Source organism: Heterocephalus glaber, unplaced genomic scaffold (genome assembly GCF_053883595.1).
Source record: "Heterocephalus glaber isolate CG9 unplaced genomic scaffold, H.glaber_assembly_v1.0 deba00001724, whole genome shotgun sequence".
NCBI classification, from domain to species: Eukaryota; Metazoa; Chordata; class Mammalia; order Rodentia; family Bathyergidae; genus Heterocephalus; species Heterocephalus glaber.
In genome coordinates, this window is record NW_028258435.1 from 815,682 (window position 1) to 841,417 (window position 25,736).

General features: G+C 56.1%; 1 pseudogene; it reads right to left on the minus strand.

The window, feature by feature from the left end:
• Positions 1–4,814: 4,814 nt before the first annotated feature.
• On the minus strand, positions 4,815–5,264 carry LOC101717994 (mitochondrial import inner membrane translocase subunit Tim9 pseudogene; annotated as a pseudogene).
• Positions 5,265–25,736: the final 20,472 nt, after the last annotated feature.

The window sequence follows — 25,736 nt, forward strand, 5'->3', positions numbered from 1 at the left end:
AGAATGTCTGGCCCTTGGGCCAACGCTGCTAGCTCCTCCTTGTGTCCTTGAGACCTCTCGGCTGTGTCCTCTGCACCTGGCACTGTCAAGGCAGCAGCCTCAGGTGGGTGATGACAGGAGAGATGAGAGGCTGCTGGTGGCCTTGCAGACTGGGGGGACCTGGGATCAGGCCCCCCAAGCCACCTGCTGACCAGAGACCGATGATCGCCATGGCCTGGCCCAGGGCAAAGAAGGCCAAGGCGGAGACTGCAAGGTTCCACCCAGGCAGCTGGAGCGTGTGTCACTGAGAGGACGCCTCGAGGATGTGTCTTGTTTCTTCCGTGTGTGGCCAGGAACAGCCTGGCCCCCAGCTCCAGAACCCTCTTTCTTGTTTTGTTTTGTTTAGAAAGTCTCACTAGGGAGTCTAGGCTGAGTTTGAACTCACTGTGAAGCCCAGGCTGGCCTCAAACTTGCAGCAATCCTCCTGCCTCAGCCTCCGGAGTGCTGGGATCACAGGTAGGTATGTACCACCACACTCGCTCGTTTAGATAATTTCAGAGCATCGTTGAACTGAATTTGGGCATGAGTATGCATGTGTTTAAATGATAGAAGAATCCCTTTTGGACAATGGGTAAAAGGAATTTTATAAACTTTTAAGCAGAATAAATAAATTGCAGGCTTTAACCAAAGTTGCGGTGCCTGTCGCTGCAGCTCACCTTGGCATCCCCAGTGCCACTTGGGACAACAGAGGATGCTGTACCTTGCAGCTCAGAAACTGCTCGGTCAAAGGAACTTTCCAGAGGCACCTGGCCAGACCTGAGTCCAGCACTGCCCCGCAGGCTCGGCCCAGAGTGCGAGGGGCGTCATGGCCAGCTCTCCCTCAGGCCCTGAACATGACACTGTCCTCAAAGGCAGCCACAGGCAGGCACAGGCAGGCACAGGCAGGCACAGGCCCGCCCTTCCTCCTTCCTCCTTCCTTCCTTCCTTCCTCTCTCTCTCTCTCTCTCTCTCTCTCTCTCTCTCTCTCTCTCGTTCAATATTGGAGATTGAACCCACCCTCAGCTCTTTTGTATTTTCTATTTTCTTCCCAAATTGCTGAACCACCAGGCTGGGCACGTCCATGGCGATCCTCCTGCCTCAGCCTCTGGGAGCTCTGGGATTCTCTGCTCGAAACAATTCTCTGCTCCCTTGTTTGACCAAGACAGCTCTACTCCCTGTGGGCTGGTCTGTCCGTCAGGTGCACGGGTGGAAGCATGTGCGTCCATCTGTTTCTGTCTGTCCATCTGTCTGATCCCCGCACCTTGCCCAACTCTGGCCCCCCCTCCATGGCCTCTCTGGTGCCCACCAGCTGCAGGGCCCCAGGCCTCAGCCACTGCCCTGTTCTCCTGCTGCAGGGCCCAGCCGACTCCTGCCTGGACATGGGGGACACTGCTCAGACAGCAACAGCGGAAGGAGCCATGCAGACCTGCCAGGCGGTGTGCCCAGGGCAGGCCCCAGCAGGCTGGGGCGAAACAGAGGCTGAAGCCAGCTGCCTGCTCCCACTGGTGTGGGACTGAATTCACACCAAGCCGCCTCCCCGGCCTTTTTAACGTTTTGAGACAGGGTCTCAGTAGGTAGGAAAGTCCCCCAGGCTGGCCTTGACCTTGCCGCCCTCCTGCCTCAGCCTCCCAGAGTGCTGAGATGACAGGCAGGCATCACCACAACTGGCAAAACTCTTGCTGAAGGTGGTGAGGTTCCGGAAAAGCACATGGCCCTGAGAATGCTGTGTGGCCCCTTGCTGGAAGACACAGTGGTCCCGGGAGCTAACCGCTTGTTATACAGGGCAGAAGGGGCTCGAGCTCCTGCCTTGTCCTGCCTCCTTCCTCATAGAAGGGCTGGTGAGGAGATCAAGGCTGAAATAGCACGGGAGCAGGCGAAGTCCCTGCAGCCTGCCCACCCCACCCAACACCCCGACGCTTGCTTCACATCGGCGTTTCACCTAAGGAAGCTACACGGCGAGGCTACATAGCTCATGAAGCATCTTGACACATCCTTTTTTGTGTGTTATTTTTGCTTTTGCTCTTTGAGACAGGGCCTCACTGTGTAGTTCAGCCTGGCCTGGAACTCACAGCAATCCTCCTGCCTCAGCCTCCTGCATGCTGGGATACCAAGTGTGCACTATAGCGCCGAGCAGCCCCGGATTCTTACAGAGTCAGGAAATGTTTCGGAAACCCTGCCCTTTTAGAGAGGCCTTGAGAGCTAGCGTCTTCGATCATTGTTTTCCTAGCCCGTTCAGCTTCTGTAGAGAGAAGTCGAGACAAGCCCTCTGGTGAATGAGCGGGGTTTCTCCGAGTCGCAGCTGACAGTCGCAGGCCTGAATAAGGCATTCATTGCGGGAGGCTTCGGAGCCAGAGAGGCTGCCATACAAACTATATTTAGAGAATCCTCTCATCTCCACTCCCAGCACTTGAGATCAGCAAAAAAACTCAGCATTAACCCTTTGATCAAATGCTATCCTTTTTTTTCTGACATTATTGGGCAAAATGTGAACAGTCTCGATAAAAACCTCTTAATTTACAAACTCAGCAGCATCTATGAAATCTATGGGAAGACAGTAATTGTTTGGCTGAAGATTTCACAGCATAAGCTGGGTGGATGTGGCACACACCTGTCCTCCCAGCACTCAGGAGGTTGAAGCAGGAGGATCGCTGTGAGTTCAAGGCTAGCCTGAATTACCTGGAGAGGCCCTGTCTCAGGAAATTAAAAACAAACAAACAAAACCACTAAGATTTCACAGGGTACATCACAGCTAAGCCAAGCACTTGTTCCTCAACTTCATGCAACTTGGTGTTCATCTATCACCCAACAAACCTGTCTACAGAGTCTATGAAGTGCAGGGTTCTGTCTCAGTGGGATCCGAAGGCTCTGTTGGAGTTGGTGCTTGAGAACATACCTCACTCTACAGATTGCTTTATGCACAGTTTTGCTAAGTTTATTAAATATATCTGTCCGTTCACATATGTGTGTGAAACATGCCGACGTTAAATAAGATAACAAGCCGGCGTGGTGGCACACCCCTGTCAGCTCAGCCCTTGAGAGGCTGAGGTAGGAGGATCACTGCAAGTTCAAGGTCAGCCTGGACCACAGAACATACCCTGTCTCAAAACCCAGAAGTAAATAAATAAGATTGCACATATGTATAAGTGTGAAACAGCCTGGTAAGCACCGATCCCAAGCTAGGGCCCGACACGCTCCCTGCCTAGGCCTGCACAGCAGCCGGCCAGGCCAGGTTTGGGTGTGCGGCCCCCAGGGCCTCTCCTGGGAAGGGTGCTCACCCTCGGGTCCTCCCGCTGTGGGCAGGGCTCCCGCGTCTTTCACTGTCAGCATTCTGGCAGGCTCAGTGCTTTCAGACTGCAGGCTCAGAAAGGCCGGGAGGTGTCTTTGAGGACCAGACATCTGTGGGGACAGGGAGGGGCCTGGGGATGGAGGACCGGAAATGCAGGAGGGGAAGGAGCCATGGAAAGGATGCAGACCCACTGTGTGCCCACACGCTGCCCACGATGGATGCATTTATTACGTATCACAAACATGCATTCATCTTTGTTCTTGTTGCTTTGAGACAAGGTCCCACTATGTGGCCCAGGCTGGCCTCAAACCCACAGGGATCCTCCTGCTTCAGCCTCCTGAGTGCTGGGAGGAGAGGTGTGTGCCACTGAACTCCAGGCCGGGTGCCCGTGCGCAGCGCCACCCATGGGAGGAGGGCGGCTGGGCCCTCAGCCCCGAGCAGAGGACCTCGTTCTCCAAGTCCCATCCAGGCCGTCCCGGGGTGCGGGGAGCCCCAGTCCCTCAAGCAAGACATGCACGGCTCCTCTCTCTCTCCTCCCCGCTGCCTTTGAATTCACTCCCCGAGCTGCTCCCCGGAGTCATTTCCAGCGATCCGATCCGCCGAGAACACAGTGCCAGATCACACGCTAATTACGGCTTGTCACACGTACGGCGTTGCTGAGCAATGCCCCAATTAACAGCTGCTTTAATTACACCGCTCAACGAGATTAATGAGGAGCCGGGCTGGTCGAGCACGGTGCAGATCCTCATCGAGTCTATGGCGAAAAAAACAGATGGGGGCTCCTGTGAGATAGGCTGTCAGCGGCGGAAGAGAGCATCGGGTTTCTCACTGGAAGGCTTTTATGTCTGGGAGACTGAGTGTGAATCCTGTGCCCGCCAGCTGGGCGTGGTGGCGCTCCCCTGTCATCCCAGCACTGGGGAGGCTGAGGCAGGAGGATCCCTGAGAGTTCGAGGCCAGCCTGGGCCACGTCGTGAGTTCAAGTCCAGCTGGGAATACACAGCAAGACCCTGTCTCAAAAAAAGAAACAGCCATCCAAACTGGAAAGGGAAAAAGCAAGCTTGGTTTATTTTATTTATTTTAAAGAACTTTGTGTATTTATTTATCTATTTATTTATTTTATTTTTTTTGCTCAGTATATTCCCATTTATTTCACTTTCAGTAATGTTTTCCTCTTACATGATTGAACACATATTTTGCTTTAAAATTAACAGTCCCAGTTGAAGAAACAGTGGCTTATTTTTCTAATTAAGTTACCAAGCTACTGAATCTTAAGGCCTCAACCTTATCTTAATGTTGCAGTTTATTATTTTCACTGAACAATAAGATCCTCTATTTTGATTATTCCTGGTGAGCAGCAATTTTGTTTTTCCAGTGGTTTCCATTTGCAAATAGTCATGACAGATGGCTCAACACGGTGCCCACCACTTGCCGGGATTCCACCTGATGAATCCTCTTTCCCAGGGCAACAGCCATGGCAGCCTCCGCCCAGAGCTCAGCCACTGGGACTTCTCTATCGGGGCTAGCCGAGAAGTCCCGCTTTGGCTGCCAGGGCCTCATTCTGCCGAATATGGGGTTCCTGAAATCTCATGGATATTCTTTGTGTCATTTTAAAATATTTCCGTAAGCAATGTTCTGAACAGGGGATCTCTTCAGGTTTTACTTCTCTTGTTGTGAAGTCTTTAACACAGTCCAAAAAGCAGGTTTCTGTAAGTTTATTGTAGGTTCCCAGGAATTCCTTAAACTGTTTCATCTGATCAGATTCTGATATCTGTGCAGCCATATTCTTTTGGTTTATTTGTGAGTCACCTTTGCTGACGCATGAGTTTCCTGAGTTCCTGAGAAGCAGTTGTCCACCCTCTGCTCAGGGTTCCAGTGAGGCCTGATTTCTACTCAGTCACTGGCTTTCGTCCGTACGAGGCTGGGGGACTTCGACAACTGTCAGCCTGTCGGGGTTAAAGCGGGCGCCTTGGCTGGAGAATGGCAGAGAAACTGTATATTTATTTTATTTTATTTTATTTTTGGTACCGGGGATCGAACTCGGGTCCTTGCGCTTGCACAGCAGGTGCCGAAACCACTGAGCTAAATCCCCAGCAAGCCTGCTTTATTTTGTAGACAACATGCTCACTTACACAGAAAAGCCAATGAAATCTACCCACACAAAATGAGTGAGTTTTGTAGGGTTCGGGAGAGAACATCAGTATATAAAAGCTGATGGCGCACACCCTGGCCAGGGTTTTGGCCCTTCTGGGCCACTTGCTAGGTTTTTTTTTTTTGATCTGTAAAATGACAAGAAATTTATAGAGTTTATGAAGTTAGGAAAATATGTGTTTCTGGGACAAGTTCAATAAATGTTGCTTTACTCTCATTGTTATCAAGTTTGTATTTAAATTTTTTGTACTTTGAGGCAGGGCCTCAGTAAGTACTGAAAACTGGCCTCGAACTCACTACATAGCCGTCAAACACACAGCGATCTTCCTGCCTCAGCCTCCCGAGTCCTGGGATTACACACACCACACCACCACGCAGGGCTCAATCCTCCTAGTCTTCCTGCTCCCAGTCTGGTCCCCTCTGACCTCCCATCTGCCCACGGTCTCCTGGGGAAATCTCTTTAGCACACGAATCCGATCAGCCTGCTGTTCTGTTTAAACTCCCCCCGGCTGCCCGGGTGAGCCCAAAGCCCACAGTCATCCGAGCTGTTTCCTGGACCGAGCTTCCGGATGCCCTGCGATCTCTTCCTGGGTCTCTTCCGGCTTCCCGCAGCCTTGCTCCCCACACCTGCCGACCCCTCCTCCGACCTTTCCAGCAAGCTCACCGGCCACTCAGACCGGAGGAACCGGCCCGGGGCTGCCCAGGGACCCTGCGCGTCTGCAGGACGCTGTCATTCTCGGACCACCCGCCAGGCTCCGGGGCAGCGCCGCGTCCAACCGTCCGTGCCCGCAGCTGCGCGGCCCGCACCGTCCTGCTTCCTGGTCCCTCTCCCCCCACCCGCTGCCCTCTGCCCTCTGCCCGTGGACGTGGCTGTGCCGCAGTCGCTTCCGGTCTGCGCTCCCCGCGGATGGGACTCGCGTGGGCCCTGCGCCCAGCCATGCGTCCGTTCATCGGCTTCTCACTGCCTTCACGCGCGCCGCTCAGGAGAATGATGCCCTGGAAGGGACTGATCCGTGGGCCGGGGCTTCGGTGGGGACAGGTCCAGGAGCCAGATCCGGGCTGACCTGGGGGTGCAGGGGGCCAGACCACATAGGGTCCCGCACGCCCCGCCCGTTCCTTCTGGCTCCCGGCCATGGACCCAAGTTTGGCTGCACAACATGGCCCGGCTTAGCGGGGACCAAGCCCGGTGGACACTGACTCTGTGCCAGGGCCGGGCCTGGTGTGATTTCAGCTGCTGTGCAGAGCTGTGGGGAGAAGACTGCTCTCTTCCCACCAGGCCTGTTAATCGGGTCACACAGTTCAGCAGCACAGCTGCCCCGCCCTCACAAGCCTCCTCATCGTGTCATCAAATCGGCCTTGCCTGGTATTCCTGAGGCCTGGTTATCTCCCCGGGGGAGCAGAGCAGGACAGCAGGGCCGGTCCTGACCAGGTGATGGGACAGAGTGGCAGGGCTTCTGCCCCTCATTCTGCTGCAAGAACATCTGAAGCTGAGATGCTCCATAAACCTCGAAGCACAACAAGGAAAAGGAGGAAGCAGGGTCATGCTGTACTATCCCACCCGGCAAGCATCCCCACGAGATACAACTATGACTCGTCAGCAGAGACGGGGCCTCACGAGGAGGGGCCTGGCAAGGCTGGACTTGGCTGCAGGGTGTGCTTGCTTTGTGCAAGTCGGTTGAGCCTTAGCTAAGGGTTTGTAGATCTAATAATAAAAAGGCTTTAAAAGTCTGAAAGCCAGAGCCAGGCCGGGGAGTGTAGTCCTGGAATCTCAGCACTCCGAGAGACTGGGGCGGGAGGATTGTAAATTCCAGCCCAGCCTGGGCAATGGAACACCTTAGGGAGACCCTGCCTCAAAATAAAAAACAAAAAGGGCTGGGGGTAGAGGCCAGGGATTCAGCTCAGTGGTGCTGCACCTGCCTCACAAGCACAAGGTCCTGAGTTCAATCCCCAGTACCAAAGAAAAGGGCTGGGGATGGAGCTCAGTGCAAAGGCCCTGGGGTCAATCCCTAATAACACACAAAGGTGTATGTGTGTGTGTGTGTGTGTGGTCAAGCACACCCTTACTAACACCCACGGCAAGAGGTGGGGACGGCAGATACTCATCCTCCTTCTGATGTCCTTACCATCCATCCTGAGTTATTCTGTTTTTGAGATGGGGTCTCACTCTGTAGCCCAGCTCACCTTACGACGATCCTCCTGCCTCAGCCTCCCGGGTGCTAGGATGATAGGCATGTGCCACCTCACCTGACTTCATGAGATTCAATGGGGCTAAAAATTCCTCTGGCCTGATGACATCATAGCTACAGCATGTGACACTGCAGTGCATGACTCAGACATGTGGTGCGCCGGTCGGACAAACCTTCCACGCTGCCAGCCATAAAACAGAGCACATCAAATCCAATAATGAGATGAAGCAACCATGCTCCTAGGTTATGAATTCACTACATTACTCACCTTTATTTTAGAGTGGACTTCTACTTATTTTAAGTTTACTATGAGGTATGATCATGAATGAATGTTTAAATAAATTATTACAGGAAAGGACACATTGCCACGAATCCCCTCAAAATCCTCCCCTCACTCTGAACACACTCATCCCATTGTCCTCGCCACTTCCTGCAGCAGCTCTGGAGTCCTCTCTCCTGAGAGTGTAGCTGCTGTCCTGGCTGCCTGGATGTCCTGAATGGATTCAAAATGTCACCTTTTCCTGGTCATTTTGACTTTGAGGAAGAGCCGGAAGTCACACGGTGCCAGATCCAGTGACCAAGGTGGATGAGGACACAGTGTCCCGCGTTTACGAGCTGCCTTTCCATTAGATGGTACTCGGCAGCGGCAGTCACCATATTTGTGATCAAACTTTGTTGCCGGACAGCACAGTGTCCCATAATTCCAGGTTTTTGCTGTCCACCCAAAGAGGTGTCCAGGACAATCGATGAACACGAAAAAGTAACTTTTATTTAAAGTAAAAGAAGAAAAAGGAAAAAGTGAAGAAAGAAAAATGGAGAAAGATACATCCCAGGTGTAAGACAGGCTGCTGCAGAAGCAGGAAGACGGCAGTGGTTCCGAAGTCCATCACGTGATTGCTGTCTTTTCCATCTTTCAGATCCGGTCTGCCTGAAGCTGTTCTGTGCTTCTCTTGACAGCTTCCTGTGATTGACAGCCCACTTCCTGTTGTTGAGCCTCCTTTGCAGCCCTTTGTGATTGATAGGTTACCCAGCCTACCACACTCTAATCTCCAGTCTCAACTCGGTAAACGCCCTCAGGAAAGAGGACTCCAGAGCTGCAGAAAGTGGACAGGAGGAGGGGTGGAGTGTGCTCAGAGTGAGGGGGAGGATTCTGAGGGGGATTTGTGGCAGTGTCTTTTACTGTAACAACTTTCAGCCTGTGTATCTGCCAGTTTTCCTATTGCTGGGCAACAGGAACACATCTGACACCCACAAGTTAAAAGAGAGGGTGGGTCTGGCTCACCGTTTCAGGAGATTCAGTCCATGGTTGCTGGAACATCGTGGTGGAAGGGCATAGGGGAACAAAGCTCCTCCGTTCATGGTGGCTGAGAAGCAGAGCCGGGGAACAGCACTAACAAGAGCTGTGCTCCCCAAAGTCTCCCCAGTGACCCTCTCTTCCTGCTAGGCCCACCCCTTCCCAGCATGCTCAGCTCTGGATGTCATGGATTAATCCACTGCTGAGCACAGAGCCATGATCCATTGCCTCTCTGGGAGTCTCTTCATAGAGTCAAGCTGGCAATTCAGTTTCACCATCCCGGCCTCTATTTCCTTGTGTTTGAAATATAGATCCCAGGCTGAGTGTAGGTGTGCAGGCCTGTAGTCCCAGCACTCAGGAGGCTGAAGCAGGAGAATCACTGAGAATTCAAGACCAACCTGAACTACATACCAAGACCTTGTCTAAAATAAACAACAACAAAAGAGAAAAGACATATAGATCACAACTCCTACCACAAGGTCTGCTTTAATTATTCCAGTAAACACCTTGTCCCCCATACTGTTTCTGAGCACCTTCAAATTCCCCAATGCTTTCAGGACAACTGGGCAGAAATGTTCCACAGCAACTTTCTTCAGAAAACGAGGCTCCCTTTGGAGAGGCCCATGATTCCTGCACACGTTGCCCATCTGCTCCCCAAATGTGCTAATTAGCAAGCAAGCCTCAGCTGGCAAGGGTGAGAAAGCACCCACCCATCCCATCACCAGGCAACATGCCATCTGCCCCTGTCTTCGGACCCGAAGCTTAAATGAGATCATAGAATGGTCCGTTCAGGAGCATAAAATGTGAGCCCATCTTAGTCTGTTGCTATAACAACATACTGGGAACCGAATAGAGGTTTAGGATGGGCGTGGTGGTATAGGTCTGTAGGCCCAGCACTCTGGGAGGCTGAGACTCACGGATCACAGATTTGGGCCCAGCCTGAGCAATTTCGCAAGACCCTGTCTCAAAATAATTTTTTTAAAAAAAGGGCTGGGGGTGTGGCTCAGTAGAAAGGCCCTGTGTTCAATCCCTAGTACCCTACACACACACACACACACACACACACACACACACTTAGCCCAAGGCATTGTGGCACACAACTGTAGTAGTCACAGCACTCAGGAGGCTGAGGCAGAAGGATTGTCATGTGTTCAAGGCCAACCTGGCCTACATACCAAGACTTTGTCTCAAAAAAAGAAAAAGAAAGGGAAACCATTGGAAAAAGAAAAAAATTAAGTATTGTGATCAGATGATATTGTCAAGAAAACCAAAACGGAATTCTGGTTTCAAAAATAATGAAAGAAAAGCTGGATGTGGTGGCATATGCCTACTCTCCCAGCACTGGGAGGGTGAGGTAGGAGGGTCCCGACTCGGGCCAAGCAACTTAGAGAGACCCTGTCTCAGTAAAACTGCAGAGGATTGGGGATGTGGGTTAGTGAGAAGCCCTGGGTTCAAGCCCCAGTACCACAAGGCGCTGAGATCAAACCGGCCCCATACTGGCAGTTGGGCACCCTGATACCAGCTTTGGGGAGCATCTGTAGCTTAGTCTTTTTGCTTCTTGAGACAAGGTCTCACTATGCAGCCCAGGCTGCCCTCCAGCTCTCAGCAACCCTCCTGCTTCAGCCTTCTGAGTGCTGGGATTCCAGGCACACACCACTGAGCTGGCTTCCCCCTTGAATGGCATGGTTCCTGCCTGCACCAGGAGTGGGGACCGTGTCTTGAGCCCCAGCTCCTCCCTCCAGAGGACTTGATTTGCCCCCCAGGCTGGATGTCAGGATCCCTGGAATTGACCTGCTCCCGTGTTTCCTGTGTGAACAAAGCCAGGCTGTGGGCTCCAGGGCTTCCGCTATGACAGTCACCCCCACTGCAAAAGGGCGGGGGGCAAGTCGAGCCCCATTTGGCCGAGGCCGGTGGGGAGTAGCTTGGTGTAGACGCTGCTGGCAGGGTTTATGGGACCTTTTGGTCCTCCCGGGAAGCTTGTTTTTCCAAAGGTTAAAGTCAGCTCCTCTGTGACCACTGGCGTGCTACTTCCTCCTGATGGGACAGAAATCCCAGGAGGTGTTGAGAAAGAATCAAAGCCGACACCCACCCCCCAGCGAGCAGAGGAACAGACGTGGCCCCAGAAGCCTCCACTGAGCTTGGAGAGGGAGCCCCAGCCCGCCTGACCCTGCAGCCCCGTGGAGCTCCGCTGCTCAGAAAATAAAACAATTGCAGCGTCTTAGGCTCATCTTGGAGATTTTTTTTGTTGTTTTTGAGACTGGGTTTCACTGAGTGGCCCAGGTTGGCCTCAAACTCAACAATCCTCCTGCCTCAGCCTCCCCAGTGCTGAGGTTACAGGCGTGCACCACCACACCCAGCAAAAAAATTTTTTTAATTTAAAAGGGTTGGGGATGTAGTCAGTGTGAAGTCCTGGGTTCTGTCCCCCACACTGGGGGGGAAAAAAAGAATGTTGGTGACGACTCCCTCCGTGTCTCTTTCTTCTCCTTCCGCACGCGGGTCGCCCCGAGTTACGAAGGGGAACTCGCAGCCTGCCCTCTTACAAACCTCACCCCGTTTACTCAGCTGTTTGAGGGGGTTCTACGCTGCGGCCCCGAGCGCTGTGCTCTGAAATCCGCGCCCTGGGGCCGGGGTCCGAGGTTTCCCATTATCACTAGCGGGAGGGCGGGCAGACCTGACGCCCGCCTAGGCCCCACCGACTCCCGCGCGGCCCCTGGGCCTCCTCCAAATAAACAGCGTCCGGAGGCCAGAGCGCGGCCCTAACTGCGCTTTAATGAGGCCCGCTCTGCTCCCAGCTGTTTACCCAGCAATTTCAGCGGCTCCTCCTGCCCTGCTGGGGATAATGTCACCGCTCCCCTGAGCCAGTCCGGAGCGTAGGCCTCCATTCTAGGGAACCCCTAGCACACTCTGATGCCGGGGACCCCGAGACGTGGGGGATCCAGAGGATGCCCTGATTCCGGCTTTGTCTCAGCCAATAAAAGGCTCGAGGGGGGTGTCACGTGACAGCTGTGGAGCTGGGTGCGGTGGCACACACCTGTCATCCCAGCACTGGGGAGGCTGAGGCAGAAAGGCTGCCATGAGTTCGAGGCCAGCCTGGACTGCATAGTGAGACCCTGTAAAGCAAAAAGTAGCAGCTGTGTGCGCTGGGTCCCTGAGCGCTGTCTCCTCACCTGTAGCCCAAGGACCCCAGCAGGATGTACCTCCCCTGGCCACAGGGGTCGCCGCAAAGAGCCTCTTTTCTGTTTCTTTTGCATGCTGGGACCTGAACTTGGGGCCTCAGCAGTGAGCTGTAACCCCACCCCTTTTTAATCCTTTTGAGACAGGGTCTCCTAAGATGCCCACTTGGAACCTTCCTGCCTCAGCTTCCCAGGGCGCTGAAATGACGGGTGTGCGTCACCACCAAGGCCTTTTTCGACTCCCCTGTTGGCCTCCCTGTGTGACGCACATCGTATGTGACTTTTTCAGTGTCATGGAGCCTCTGAAGCTTGAAGTCCCCCACCCGGGTGCCCCTAAACCTGCTGCTCCGAGGGCCAAACGTGCTCACTTTTGTCTTTCTTCTCACACCTCAGGGAGGCTCAGGGACAAGGAAAGAGAAGTTGGTGACAGTGACCGAACTTGTGCAGGGCAGCGATGTCTCCCGGAAGCTTTCGTGATAAGCAGAAACTGGGCCCCTGCCCCGGGCGGCCAGAATCCACCCATTCAGCCAGTCCCTGGCCACTGACTCATCCAGGGTCCCCCGTAAGCCAGGTAGGGTTGTAGATGTTGGGCGCAGACCGAGAGCGGCCCAGGACCTGGCCCAGCGCTTGTAGACATCCGCCCGGCCCCTTTCCCAACACCTGGCTGCCGTCCCCCTTCTGCCTCCGCAGTTCGCAGCACGCTTTTCCAGGAGCCGGACGCGCAGGCCTACTGCATGCTGCTCTCGCTCGCCCCCCGTAAACCCCGAATGCCCCTCTGGGGTCCGCACGTCCCCAAGGCAGCCAAGGCATCAAAGAGCAGCTCTGTTCTCTCCCGACGCCTGCACCGCAGCTGTCCCGGCCGGCCCGGTCCCCCCAGCAAGGCAGTCGTCCCGTCCCTCCCGGAGGTTCCCTCTGAAGTCCCGGGGCGGAAGTGCCGGTTCAGATGGAGGTCACCCGCGCAGCGCGGCCGCCCCAAATGTGCCGGAGATTTACGGGCACGGGGAGGCCGCTGTCGCCAGAGCCATAAATCTCCCCGCTGCCCCGGGATGGGATGGGACGGGAGGAGGCGCGGCCAGCACTAAATCAGCACTGAATCAGGGCTCGGGCTCGGGCGCAGGAAGCGGTTGTCAAACAGCAGGGCTGATGAGCAGACGCGGCCGGAACGGGCTCCTGGCTCCTGGCTCCTGGCTCCTGGGCCGGGCCGGGCCGGGCCCTGCGTGAGTGACCAGAGCTCGGAGGCCTCGGGAGCAGGCGGCCCGGATCCTGGCTGCGGCCCTGGGCTCGTTCGTGGACCCCTTTCCTTCGAGGTCCTTTCGGCCACTGCCTGCACAGCTGCCCCCTTCTCAGAGGCTGCAGCGAAGCTCACACGTCCCTGTCCAGAGCGGCCTCTCAGGACACTGTCCATGGCAGACTCCGTTTGTCTTTGGTGAGCTCCTTCGTGCACAACCTAGGCTGGAAGAAAGCATCTGAAAATAAATACATAAAATTTAAAAAATAAAGACTAGCATCTGTTTAACGTCAATGCCCCAGTTCCTTCAGCTCCACCAAGCCCAGCTTGTTGACCACTGTGCTCCGCGTGCCTAGCGCTTAGTATCCAGTCGGCGCCCCTACTCCTGACTGAGCAATGAATCAATGAATAACCGATTCCCCCAAAGGCATCCACCTCAAGGTCCGGAATCACCACGTGCCCAGCAGGTTAGAAGCGCTGGGCGTGTCTGTGGGTGACTGACACATAGGCCAGCTAATTAAAAGGGAAGGCCCACCCCTTGGTGACACCAACCAATAAATAGGCTTGTAGCCCGGATGGAATAAAAAGGGAAAGAAGCAGGAAGCGTTTTCCTTCTTTTAGGAGGAGCTTCGTACCTGCCATTGTTTGTGGACACCGGTCTCCAGTTCCTTCAGGCTTCCAGCGCACGCTTCAGCCTTCCGAGACAGGCCCTTTGGCTTCCTGGCCCAGACTCACACCGGCGACTCCGCCGTGGGCTGCAGCTGTTTCTGGGTCCTCCATCTCTCCCGCCCGCAGGCTGCCACTGTGGAGTCTTCTCCCCTGACCCAGCCGGCAGCCGCTGGGCCTCTATGCCTCCCGGTCCCGTGAGCCCACCTAGCAGGCCCCTTGTAAAGTCGTGCAAAGGCGTGTGAGCCCCTGGAGAATCCCAGCAGACACAGCCGATCTCCGTGTTCTGTCGTGAAAAGGAGAGACTGGGAGTGGGGAAAGGAGGCGATGAAGTCGAGGAACGTGGGGGAGCACTGTTCTCCAAGGCTATTTGCGGTGCCTGGTCGGTTCTGAGGAGGTGTGTCCACCAGCAACTTGTTCAGCAAAGCAACCTCATGGAAACAGCGATCGTCTTTGCCCGGAGGGACCAGGCTTGCCACTTTGTAGATGGGCAAGTTGGGTCTCGGAGGAGAGAAAGGATTTTCAGGGCACCCGGCTGATCGGAGGAGGGGTCCTGAGCCCAAGGACGCAGCTCCAGGTAAAGGACCCCGCTGCGGGGAGGGATGGGTGGTGACCCCCCTTTATCGGGGGACCTGTCTTTGCTGGCGTGATGGAGGAAGCGGCTGGGGTGGGGCCTCGCTGTGAGCGGCCTTGGGCAAGTGCCTGGTTTCAGAGGCCTTGAGAGGAAGCTGTGGAAGAGAAGGAGTTCACAAAAGAATGTCCCACTACGCGCACATGCGTGCACCCCCCCCCAAGAGCCATCATTTCAACTCCCCGTTGAAATACACTGCACATATATGCTGCAGCCCCTGATTTCCGGTGTTCCTCCCCTGCTAACTCAGTGATAGCCCCGCCCCCTTTAAACTTCCGACTCCCTTTTCTGTGAAGCCTTCTGGGATTTCCACCCCCTTGACATCCTTTTTGATGAGAAAGACCTCAGCACATGTAGCTCCTCCTACTCTTTACAATTTTACATGGCCAGCGACTTCCAACGTTCACTCATTCAACCGAGCTTTGTTCACTGAAGGACACAATTGTATGGCAGGTGTGACCATCCGCCTCAAAGGCCCGAAGACCAATCGGGTGCGGCCCTTTCTCTGCCAGGAGGCTTTGTGATTGGAGAGAAGAGGATTGAACAGGAAGTTGTCTCGGTTAGCGCTGACTGTGGCAACAGGCACATCTCAGGCTTGTTTCTGAAGTGTGTCACAATCCGGCACCTACACAGGGCAGTCACTGATGTCCCAGGTGGGGTGGACAGCGTCCCAGGCAGGTGAGCGGGGCCAGTGCAGGGGCCGGTTTCCATCACAGCCCGTGCTAGGGATGTCCAACCGGGCAGAGCCAACAAGGCTTTCCCCAGCGCAGTGTGCAAAGGGGACCCCCAGGCACATGGGCTTGCAAAGTCTCCACTGGGCTGGCCCGCCCACCTCAAAGCACTATGGAGCCACATTGAGGGGAGACTTCCGACTCTACTCTGGCTTTCTGGTGAGGTCAGAGGGCATCAGAAAGACATGGTGACAGTTGGTATCTCCTTGATTGGCTTTGGGAGCCGCCCAGGGATGGGTGGAGCTCACTCCTGGTTGTGTCTGGGGGTCATGTAGGTTCGATCTTGTCCCCTGCTCTGCTTCCCAGCTCCTGTGAACTGAGCAGCTTTGTTCCACCACATCTTTCCGCCGTGATGTTCTGGCCTTGGAGCAGCTGACCGTGGATTGAATCCTCTGAAATCGTGAGCCACATCCAACCTCTCCTCCTATAGGCTGTGGGTGCTGGTGCTGTGTCCCCATGACAGGTAAGCTGACTGACAGAGCATGGGCTAAGGTAGGTGCCCAGCCCTGACATGTGAAATTTGCCTGGGAGGCTTCAAGGTGAAGGGTCACCAGCGAGGCACTGCTGACTTCCCAAGGTGGAAGTAACTGCAGGGTCCCGTCCCAACCGCTCCCTGTGTGCAGGGACCCTGGGCTCCCGGGGGCCTCCTCCCTTGCTTCCACCAAACCCACTCTTCGTCCCACAGTGTCCCTACCCCTCACCCCAGTGGAGGGGATGGAAGGCACAGGTTCCAGGCAGATCCGGAGACAGAAGGCTCTGCCAGCCCAAGTCTGCCCGCACCATGGTGTCGCATCTGTTTATGGAAGAGAGGAGCCCAAAAGCTGCTCGTCTCCTCCAGCTCCTCTGCTCCAGGGTTCCTGGAGGACAGAAGGCTGGTGGGAGGTGGAGGAGTCAGGAGTAATGGAGCTGAGGAAATGCATTTGCCCAGAACCAAAACCAGAGACAGTGGACGGCTCCCGAACCTGCAAGTGGTCAGGGAAGAGGCGGGGCCAGAGGAGGATGGGGCAGAGACGGCAGCCGCAGCTGGACTGCGGAAGGGAGCCATCCCTCAGCCGCATCCACACCTCGGACGGGATGGGCACACAGCCCCGCTGGCAGCTCAGCGAGGCCTGCAAGCAGTTCTAACACTTGCCACAGGCCAAGAAAAACAAAAAAGGCAGGAGAGATAGCCCCTGGAAGAGGGGCTCCCCCATGCTAACCGCTCCTCTGGGAGGGGGTGGTGGCAGTTGCTCGGTGTCTGTTGTCCCTGCTGCACCCCACAGGGCGAGCACACCTCCTATTTTATTTCATTTTCGTTCTTTGAGACAGGGTTACTTCCCCCAGCTGCCAGGGCTCCCTGCAGGATGTCCCATCACGGCTCTCGATGGTTGGTGCCCAGGGCTGGGCCAAGGAGGGGAAGCAGGCTGCAGAGGTGCCCAGTACAAGATGGGCTGCGCAGGCTTCAGGCTCTGGGCTTGGGCATCTTGGACCCCAGCCATGTGGCTGAAGGGCTCAGCTTCCTCATTTATAAAACAGAATTACAGCCAGCTACAGTGGTGTACATCTGTGATCTCAGCTTTCTGGGAGGCTGAGGCAGGAGGCTTGCAAGATGGAGCTCAGCCTGGGAAGCTTAGTGAGACCCCGCCTCAAAATAAAACAAGGCAAATCGGGCAGGGGTGCAGCTCAGTGTGAAGGGCACTGGTTCAGTCCCGCAGCTGGGATCGTGAATCAGAACTGAGCTGTACACAGAGCCTGGCCAGTGCTGGACAGAGTGGCCTGGGGTCTTCAGTACAAACTGCGCCTACCCCAAGAGGCCAGGTGGAGGGGAGCAAAGCAGAAGTGGAGCAGTGGGAGGGATGGTGTCTTTATAAGACACGATCACAAACACGGTGACTGCTGCTGCCCAGCGCCGTCCAACAGAAAGGCAGCTCATAAACATACCACACTGTGTCCTCATCCACCTTAGTCACCGGATCTGGCACCGTGTGACTTCCGGCTCTTCCCCAGGGTCACAATGACCACGAAAGGGAGATGTTTTGAATCCATTCAGGGCATCGAGGCAGCCAGGACAGCGCAGCTGAAGACCCTCAAGACAGAGGACTCCAGAGCTGCTGCAGGAAGAGGGAAGGATGACGGGATGAGTGTGTGCAAAGTGAGGGGAGGATTCTGAGGGGATTCACACAATGGGTCTTTCGTTGTAATACATTTTGAAAATGCCAGCAGTCACACACACCCTGTGTGTGGCACTGAGCTGCACGGAGCACTGCACACAGGTCCGGCTGCCTGCATGCTTGGCCTTCCACTCGGGGACACTGAGGCCCAGGGCCTTGGGCTGAGCCGGGCCGGGCCACACCCTCCACCTTCCAGGCTTCGTGTTCAGCCCACCACCTGCCCTGCCAGTTGTCACTGCAAATTTCAGCGATTAGCTTCTCTCTTCAAAGTCTGTGGCGGCTGGCACCAGATTCTGCAAGCAAGCAGTTTGGGAACAATGCGAAATCAGTGCTTCATCAGGACGCGCAGCTAGTGCCTTCTCCGCCCCAGGACGCTCTTCTGGGACGCGGGGAACCAAAGACGCTCAAATGTTAAAACACTTACTGGGGAAACTGCCATCCGTGTCCGTGAATTCCTAAAAACAGCCGGAGCCATGGCGGCTGGGGGCTCTGCACGCTGTGCGCTCTGCGTGCTGACCATCACCTCTCGGGACAGTGCCACACGGGTGGGAGATGAGACCCAGGCTTCCCATGTGACTCCGGCGATCTCCTCCCCCTCTGTGGCCACGCCTCTCGGTAAGAGAATGTGGTTATAGAGGAGGGGGTTGAGCCAGGGTCTCACTCTGCAGCCCCAGCTGGCTTTGCACTCCCGAAGATCCTCTTGTCTCAGCCTCCTGAATGCTGGGATGGGAGGTGAGCACCACCACACTCGGCTTCTCCGGTGGTCTTACAGGGGGTTGGACTGGGCCCCTCTCTGTGGCCCAGACAAGGGCCTCCAATCTGCCTGCCCCTGGGACAAAGGTCGAAGTCTCAGTTTAGTGACTCCTCATCCAGGAAGTCCCGGGCTGGGTGAAGCTGCAGGGTGGGCACCAAGCCCAGGGCAGCTCTTTGCTAGCTGCTTAGTGATCCAGCTGGGACCACAACGACCATGTCCCAGCCTCAGGGACTTCTGTGCCAGGGCAGCCTGGAGCCTGTGCATTGTGCAGGGCCTCCTGGGAGACACAGGCTGCTCAGCTCGGGAAGAACCTGGGAAATACAAAGAAGGGACTTGGATGTGGCCGGGTGTGGAGCTGCAAGCCCACAATCCCAGAACTTGGGCAGCTGAGGCAGGAGGATCACTGTTAGCTTGAGGCCAGCCTGGGCTACAAAGTGAGACCTCATCTCCAAACAAAAAAATAAAAACAAATCATAATACCAGCGTTACTCACCCCTTCTGTTGCCATGACTGCCCAGCATAAGGCCAGATATACAGTAGGTGTTCAGTAAATGCAGCTTTTCTCTTCCTTCCTTCCTTCCCTCTTTTCTTCCTTCCTTCCTTTCTTTCTTTCTTTCTTTCTTTCTTCCTTCCTTCCTTCCTTCCTTCCTTCCTTCCTTACTTCCTTCCCTTTCTCTTCAGTACTGGGATTGAACCCAGGGTTTTCTCACTGAGCTACATCCTTAGCCCTTAGTAATTAAGTAGTTTTTTGAGAGAGGGTCTCACTCTGTCACTGTTGCCCAGGCTGGACTGGAAGTTGTGATTCTCCTGCCTCAGCCTCCCAGAGCGCTGGGATGACAGGTGTACGTCATGCGTCTTCTCAGGGCCAAGTTGCTCTCTCGAAGCCCGTCTACATCTTAAGAAGTGGTTTGGAAGGAGAGGGAGGCGGTGGCCAAGACAGTCTCCCGAAGACTTCACGGCTGGCCACAGGAAGACACTGGGTGGCAGGCGAGGCGAGGCGGAGTGGGAGGAGGACTCAGGAGGACGAGGACAGAGCAGGCCCCGGCAGGCAGTCGCCCGGGGGCGCGGGGGCGGGCGGGGAGCGCAGCCAGCAGACGAGAGCGCGCAAGAGCCGCCAGCACCCGGCCGCTACCGCCCGCCTCGGTCCGCGCCAGTCCTCCGTCCTGCCCGAGACAAGACTGAGGCGGTGCCCGCCCCGCTGAGGACCCGTGTGCCTAGGACTGGCCAGGGGCCCCGAAGGGCTCCCCCCCGGCTGTCCCCTCCCCGCGCCTCAGGGACGGGTCCCCCCGCCTCCCTGCCCCCACGGCTCGGGGGCGGCTGCTGGGCCCCTCGCTTCTGTCACTGTGCGCCACTCTGCACCCCTGCTCCCCACCCAGCTCCAGGCCCGATTCCATTTCCATCTAACAGAGACCGTGGCGCAGACCCCAAGGTCAGACCTGAAATCCCTTCAGCTCCAGGAATGGCAGGAAGGTCAGCGCCACACAGGAAGTGGCCCCTGCCCCGCGACCCGCCTCCTGCTCCTTCTGCAGCCACCGAGCCATGAACCTGGTCCCTGGGGCCGGCCACCTGCCCTCCTCGCCCAGGGCTGCCCAGCCCCGGCCCCGGTTCAAAGCCCTGGCCTGAGGGATTCTGTCAAAAATCAGTGTCACCTGGGAGGAGGCCTGGGGTCAGGGGACTTCCCAGCTACACAGGAAGGCACGTTCTATCAGAAAAGGGAAATGCTCCTAGGCCCTCAGATGTTGAGCGACTAAAAATAAACGAATAGGCCTTCAATTAACTCTCTTTCTTTTGCCCCAACCCCCCACGTTTCCACCAAGACTTCTTTTCAACTGGAAGGAAAAGCATTTATTATCTGAGAATGACACGGAGGAAATTAGACTTATAAATTGTGCTTAAAATGTTATCGTTTCCAACTTTCTTTAATGCTAATCTTCACGCTAATAGGTTGTGAGATACGTGTTTTGACGTGAGAGGTTTTTTTCCTTTCTAATTAATTCTCGGCTACACCACGGGCAGCATTTGTGGTGGAGGAATTCCAGGAGCTTTTGGCGCTGCCAGAGAAGGAGGCTTCTGTCGGGTCTGAGGTGGCCGCGTTGCCAGAGAAGCCTCTAGAAGAGCTCTTCTTGCTCGCTGTTAACTTGGTTCACGCAGAGCCAAAGCCTTCCCCTGGGAAGTGGGAAATAAAGGCCTGTGTTGCCATGGTGTTCTCACCCGTTATTGCCACAGTCCTGGCCTTCCACACTTTAGCATGGACTTCCTGTGCCTGTCAGCACCCGCGACGTTCCCCGTGTGGCCCAGGCCCAGCTACCAGCAGTTTTAGTCCTGCCACTCTCTCACATGGAATCCCGTCGTGACTCCACCATTTTTACATAGGTGCTCACGGCTGTAGGCCATGGTGCTGGTGGACATCAGTCCTCCTCCGGGTGAGAGGGCTGCTCTCCGTAGCTTGACCCCATTTCTGCCTCAGCTCCCCTTCCTGGGTGCAAAGGACAAGATGGCTGACAGGCAAGGCCGAGTGACCAGTGTGGCCCCAGGATGGAGCAGAGCCGAAATGTCCCTTTGAGCTGAGACATTTAAGGGCATTGAGCCACAGCAACTTCAGATGTCACGCATGTTAGCTTTCTGTTGCTGTGACACAGCACTTGGGGAAAACAGCATACGGAAGGAAAGATTCATTTTGGCTCATGGTTTCTGAGGTTTCAGTCCATGGTCAGTTTGCCCGTGGATTCTGGGCTGTGGGGAAGTGGGAACATCATGGCGGAAGGGTGTGGCAGAGCAAAGCTGCTCACCTCGTGGCAATGAGGAAGCAGGGAAGAGGGAGCACTCTAGAGCGGAAAGGCTGAGGATAAGACATAGACTCAACAAGACCCGGTGTCAAAATACAAAATAAAAATGGGCTGGAGATGGCGCTTGGTGCGGGCCCTGGTTCCACCTCATCCTGCAGGAGAGAGAGAGAATGTCTGCCCTCCAGCCACCCCTAGGAGTCCTGAGACTACGCCCTGTCGGCCTCCTGCTGTACCTGCGGGGCCCTGAGGAGCAATGCCCGCCTCTCATTAAAAGTGAAAGAGGGAAGAGCAGACAGCCCGCCAGCGACTCTCACTCATTCGTGGCTTGATTCCTTCTGGCGTATTCTGCTCACTCCCACCTGGCGCCCCAGCCCACGCCCTCCCCAGTTATGAAGAAAAGAAGCTAAATGGCACTGCGGGCTGTGCTCTGGGCTCCCGATGTGGGCCGGGCCTGGCACATCTGTGGCGTCCCTCTGGGCGAAGAGTGTGCCAGCCACGCGGGGTGGGCTGCAGTGATGGCCGCACCCCTCATGTAGTTCGCTGTTCACAGTGTCGGGTCACAACAGTTTAGAAATTATTACCGTCATCGTTGTTATTATTATCATTATTATGGTGGTATTGGGATTGAGCCAGGGCCCTTGCACTGAGCTACATCCCCAGCCTTTTTATATTTAGAGCCAGGGTCTCACTAAGCTTCTAAATTGCCCAGGCTAGACTCCAACTTGCAATCCTCCTGCCTCAGCCTCCAGGAGTTCTAGGAATTATTTTTTGCCATTTATTTGTCTGTTTGTTCATTTGTTTTCTTTTGAGACAGGGTCTCACTGTGTAGTTTAAACTGGCCTTGAACTCTTGGAGATCCTCCTGCCTCAGCCTCCTAAGTGCTGGCATTATAGTCATGAGCCACCAGGAGGGGCTTATTGTTTATTTTAAAACCATTTTTATAGAGTTCTAAGTTTAAATAAAAAAAAACTTGATGGAGACGTTTCAGACAGATATCTAGGCCAAGAATACTGCTTGGATCTGTGGAAAGGGAAGTTTGAGGAAAACTGTGCCCCGATCCTGGGGCCTCTCTGCCGCCTCCCATCAGCACAGCTGCTGAGCTTTCCTGCCTGTCCCCAAGATGGCTCCGGCCCCTGCCATCCCCAGGGTGAGATGCCTGCTGTCAGTGCCCTCCCGTGCAGACGTCTTCCATTTGCTTGCTCCAGGCTAGGACAAGACCCGGCCGCCCGCCTCAGCGTGCCCCTGAAGGCCAGCTCGGTGGCACAGCCTGCCATCCCAGCTCTCCTGGAGGCTGAGGCCGGGGGATCGGAAGTTTAAACCCAGCCTGGGCAACTGAGTAATTTAGCAAGACCCTGTCTCAAAATGAAAAATAAAAATAAGAAGGGCAGGGATGCAGCCCAGTGTGAAGGCACTGGGTTCAGTCCCCAGGACTAAGATAAACAAAGGAATAAATGCACAAAAAGCGACACTGAACCCGCCATGACCAGGAGGGTTGAGCAGTCCACTCGCTGCCCGAGGTGGGGACCCAGCGCCCACGGTGACCCCAGGGCTCCGAGAGCGGGGTCTGGAGGCGAGCTCAGCACCGACCTCGGCGGCCCTGGAGTCCAGCCCCAAGGGGAGGAGGACACGTGGACTGGGCTCCTGCAGCCCCTGGGCCACCCTCGCTGTTCGCCTCGGGACAGGACGGGCAGCCTTCCCAGGGCCCATGCCGACCCCACCCGGAGGCCGCTGTGTGCTGCCAGCCCTGGTCACCAGCATTGTGCCCTAGGGACTCTTGCATTCTATTTCAGTTTGTTTGGTGCTTTGACTCAGGGTCTCGCTGTGGAGCCCAGGCTGGCTTTGAACTCTCAGAGACACTCCGCCTCAGCCTCCCAGTGCTGGGATGACCGGCGTGGCTCGCTGCTTCCGGGTCTGCTCCAGCCCTGTCCTCTTCCCCATTCTTGTGGGCTGCAGCTGAGTCGGGCCGATCTCTGGGCAGGCCTGTGTGATAGGCACCAGGAGCCCCAGGCCCCTCCTCACCTACAAGATTTTGGCTGAGTCCCTTCCTCTCCCAGAGCCTCCTGCCCTCATCTATGGCACGAGGACCCTCGTTTCGGACAGCGACACACCCAGTGTCACCGCAACCACTGGGTGTCCAGAAACCGCAGTGCCCCGAACACAGGGTGTGGCTTGGCCCCAGGCTCTCTCTGGGAAGGGGGAGCATCCCTGACCCCCCAGAGCCCAGGGCACAGTGGGGACAGGCGGAGGTGACCCCGCTTGACCCTCGGGGGGCCTCTCCAACTGCTCCCGGAAGGGTGCTCGGGAGGGGCCCAGGGTAAAGGGTTCCCGTCCCCAGAGGCTGTGGGACCCCAGGACCCCACTCAGCCTCTCTGCACTCCCATCCCCTTGTTCAGGCAAAAGGCACAGAAGCAGCACCCAGAGCCTCTCAGGCAGACAGTGAGGGGCGGGGAGGAGTTCAGGCCGGACCACGCAGCCCTGGAGCTGTGGCCACGGGGAAGGCCAGCGGCGGTGGAATGCAGCCTGGCGCCAGCACTGGCGGGCAACGGCCTCGGGTCCGGGTCCAGCAGGCTCTCCCCTCCCTCCCTCCCGGGAAACGCAGGACTGCGGCAGCACCAGGCCGCATTGCATTCCTGCTGACCACGCCGCGGGTCTGAGCCCTTCACACTCACAACTAAAACCAGCAAGGAGGCACAGTTCTGTCGCACCGGGATGAAAACCGAGGCTCAGAAAAGCGGCTCTAAGCAGTGGGGGCTGTGCACACCTAAAGTCCCAGCATCTCGGGAGGCTGAAGCAGGAAGATCGCAGGTCTGAGGCCATCTAGTCCACTAGTGAGACCTTGTCTCAAAGCGCAACATGAAAAAGGACTGGGGGTGTAGCTCAGTGTGCAGGCCTTGGGTTCAAACCTCAGGACCAGAAAGAAACGGAGAAAAGAAAGGAAAGGCAGGAAAGGGCCAGACCAAAGCTGCCTCGATGCCCCTCAGCCCTGCTTACCCGCGAGCCTGCTCTGGAGCCCTGCACGCCATGGTGGCCCCTGCCTCAGAACAGGGCCAGGCCTGCAGGCCACCGCCGGCCTAGAGGATGCAGTCCACGAAGCCGGCTTTGCGCGGGCCTGGCTTCCTCGGGAGGAAGTGAGCCTCCTGCTCCAGGGGGTGTGCACCAGCTCGTGCAGCTCCTTTCTCTGCACTTTTCCCTGCAGCTCCCCAAGCCTAGGGTCCACTCCCTTTGTGGTTGCAGCCCGGCCACACGACCTTGGGGAAGTGCGCTGACCATGCCCTGCCTCAGTTTCCCCACACTGAAGTGGCGACCACCCTGTGTTTCCAAGGCTGGCACAGTAAGTGCCGGCGGTAGTGTGGGGTTGGGTGGTGGTTGGCTTTCACCTTCAAGGGAAGTACAAAGCCTCGGTGTGGGACAGCTGATCAGTAAATGTCCCTGCTGTCTGACATCAGGGCACAGTCAAAGGAGTGAAGAGCTAGCTGAACTTTGGGAGAATACTTAACAAACGACACCACTCTAGGAATGTAAGGGTTTTCACCTTTGTCTTGAACCTCAACAAGTCACAGCCAGTTAGTTTGACAGCTCTTTTTTTGGTACTGAGCACTGAACCCAGGGCCTTCACACTGAGCTACATCCCCCATGCTTTAAAAACATTTTTGCAATTTGAGACAAGGTCTCATTAAGTCACTGAGTTGAACTTGCAACCCTCCTGCCTCAGTATCCCAGAGTGCCAGGCTCAGGTCTTCTGAAGACGCAGTCTCATCAGGCTTTGCGCTCCAGGCCACTCTGGGAAAGCTGTGTTTTCAGCCACAAGGATCTGTGCTCGGCTCGGGTCCCTGCCGCTCTGTAGGCTGCAGCAGACAAGCTGGCTGGGACTGAGTTTTGTCGCTTGTGAAATGGAAGACGGGGTGGCCCGGCTACTAAGAGGGGACACGGGCGGAGGCCAGGACCCTGGGCCTCGTGCAGGCCTCTTGCTTCCTTCCTGGGCCTCTCCGGGAGGGCTCAGCCCGCTTCATGTGGTGACAATGGGCCTTTTGAGGGCTGCCCCAAGGGGGCAGCTTGGCCCCAGAGGGCGGCATCCGGGGCAGGGCCGGTGACGGATGACCCTGCACACACAGGGCTATTTCGGGGCCTCCTGCCTGGGAGACCTCATCCCTGGGGCGCGGGGCCGCTGACCCAGAAACAAATTAAAGGCTCATCCTCTGGGCTGTTCCCAGAACAAGGGGCCGTGCAGGGAGCCAGGCACAGCCTCCGCAGGGATGTGGGCCCCGCCAGGCTCCGTCAGACAGGGGCTGCCTGCTGAGGCACAAGGTGGCAGGGCACCGGGGTGAGGGCTCTCAACACCCACGGCCCCACTCCGCTCTCTCCACTTGGAGCCCCTGGCTCTTCTACGGTCACACTCCGACATCTTGCCTCGCTGGCCACAGAGGCCACAAAGTCACTGCCCTGCCACCCGGCCCTGGGCACCTGAACGTTTGGAATTTGCTTATGGACAGTGACCCCGTCCCTGGGGCGGCCCCCTGCTGGCCGCTAAGTGCCCCTGCGGCTCCAGGCGGTCATGTGTGTGCCTAGCAAGTTTTCTAAGGGATGGAGGTTGGGTGGACAGATGGCTGGGCAAGGGGTGGCTGCAGGATGGGTGGATGGATGGATGCATGGTGGGTGGGTGGACGATGGAATCATGAACGGGTGGA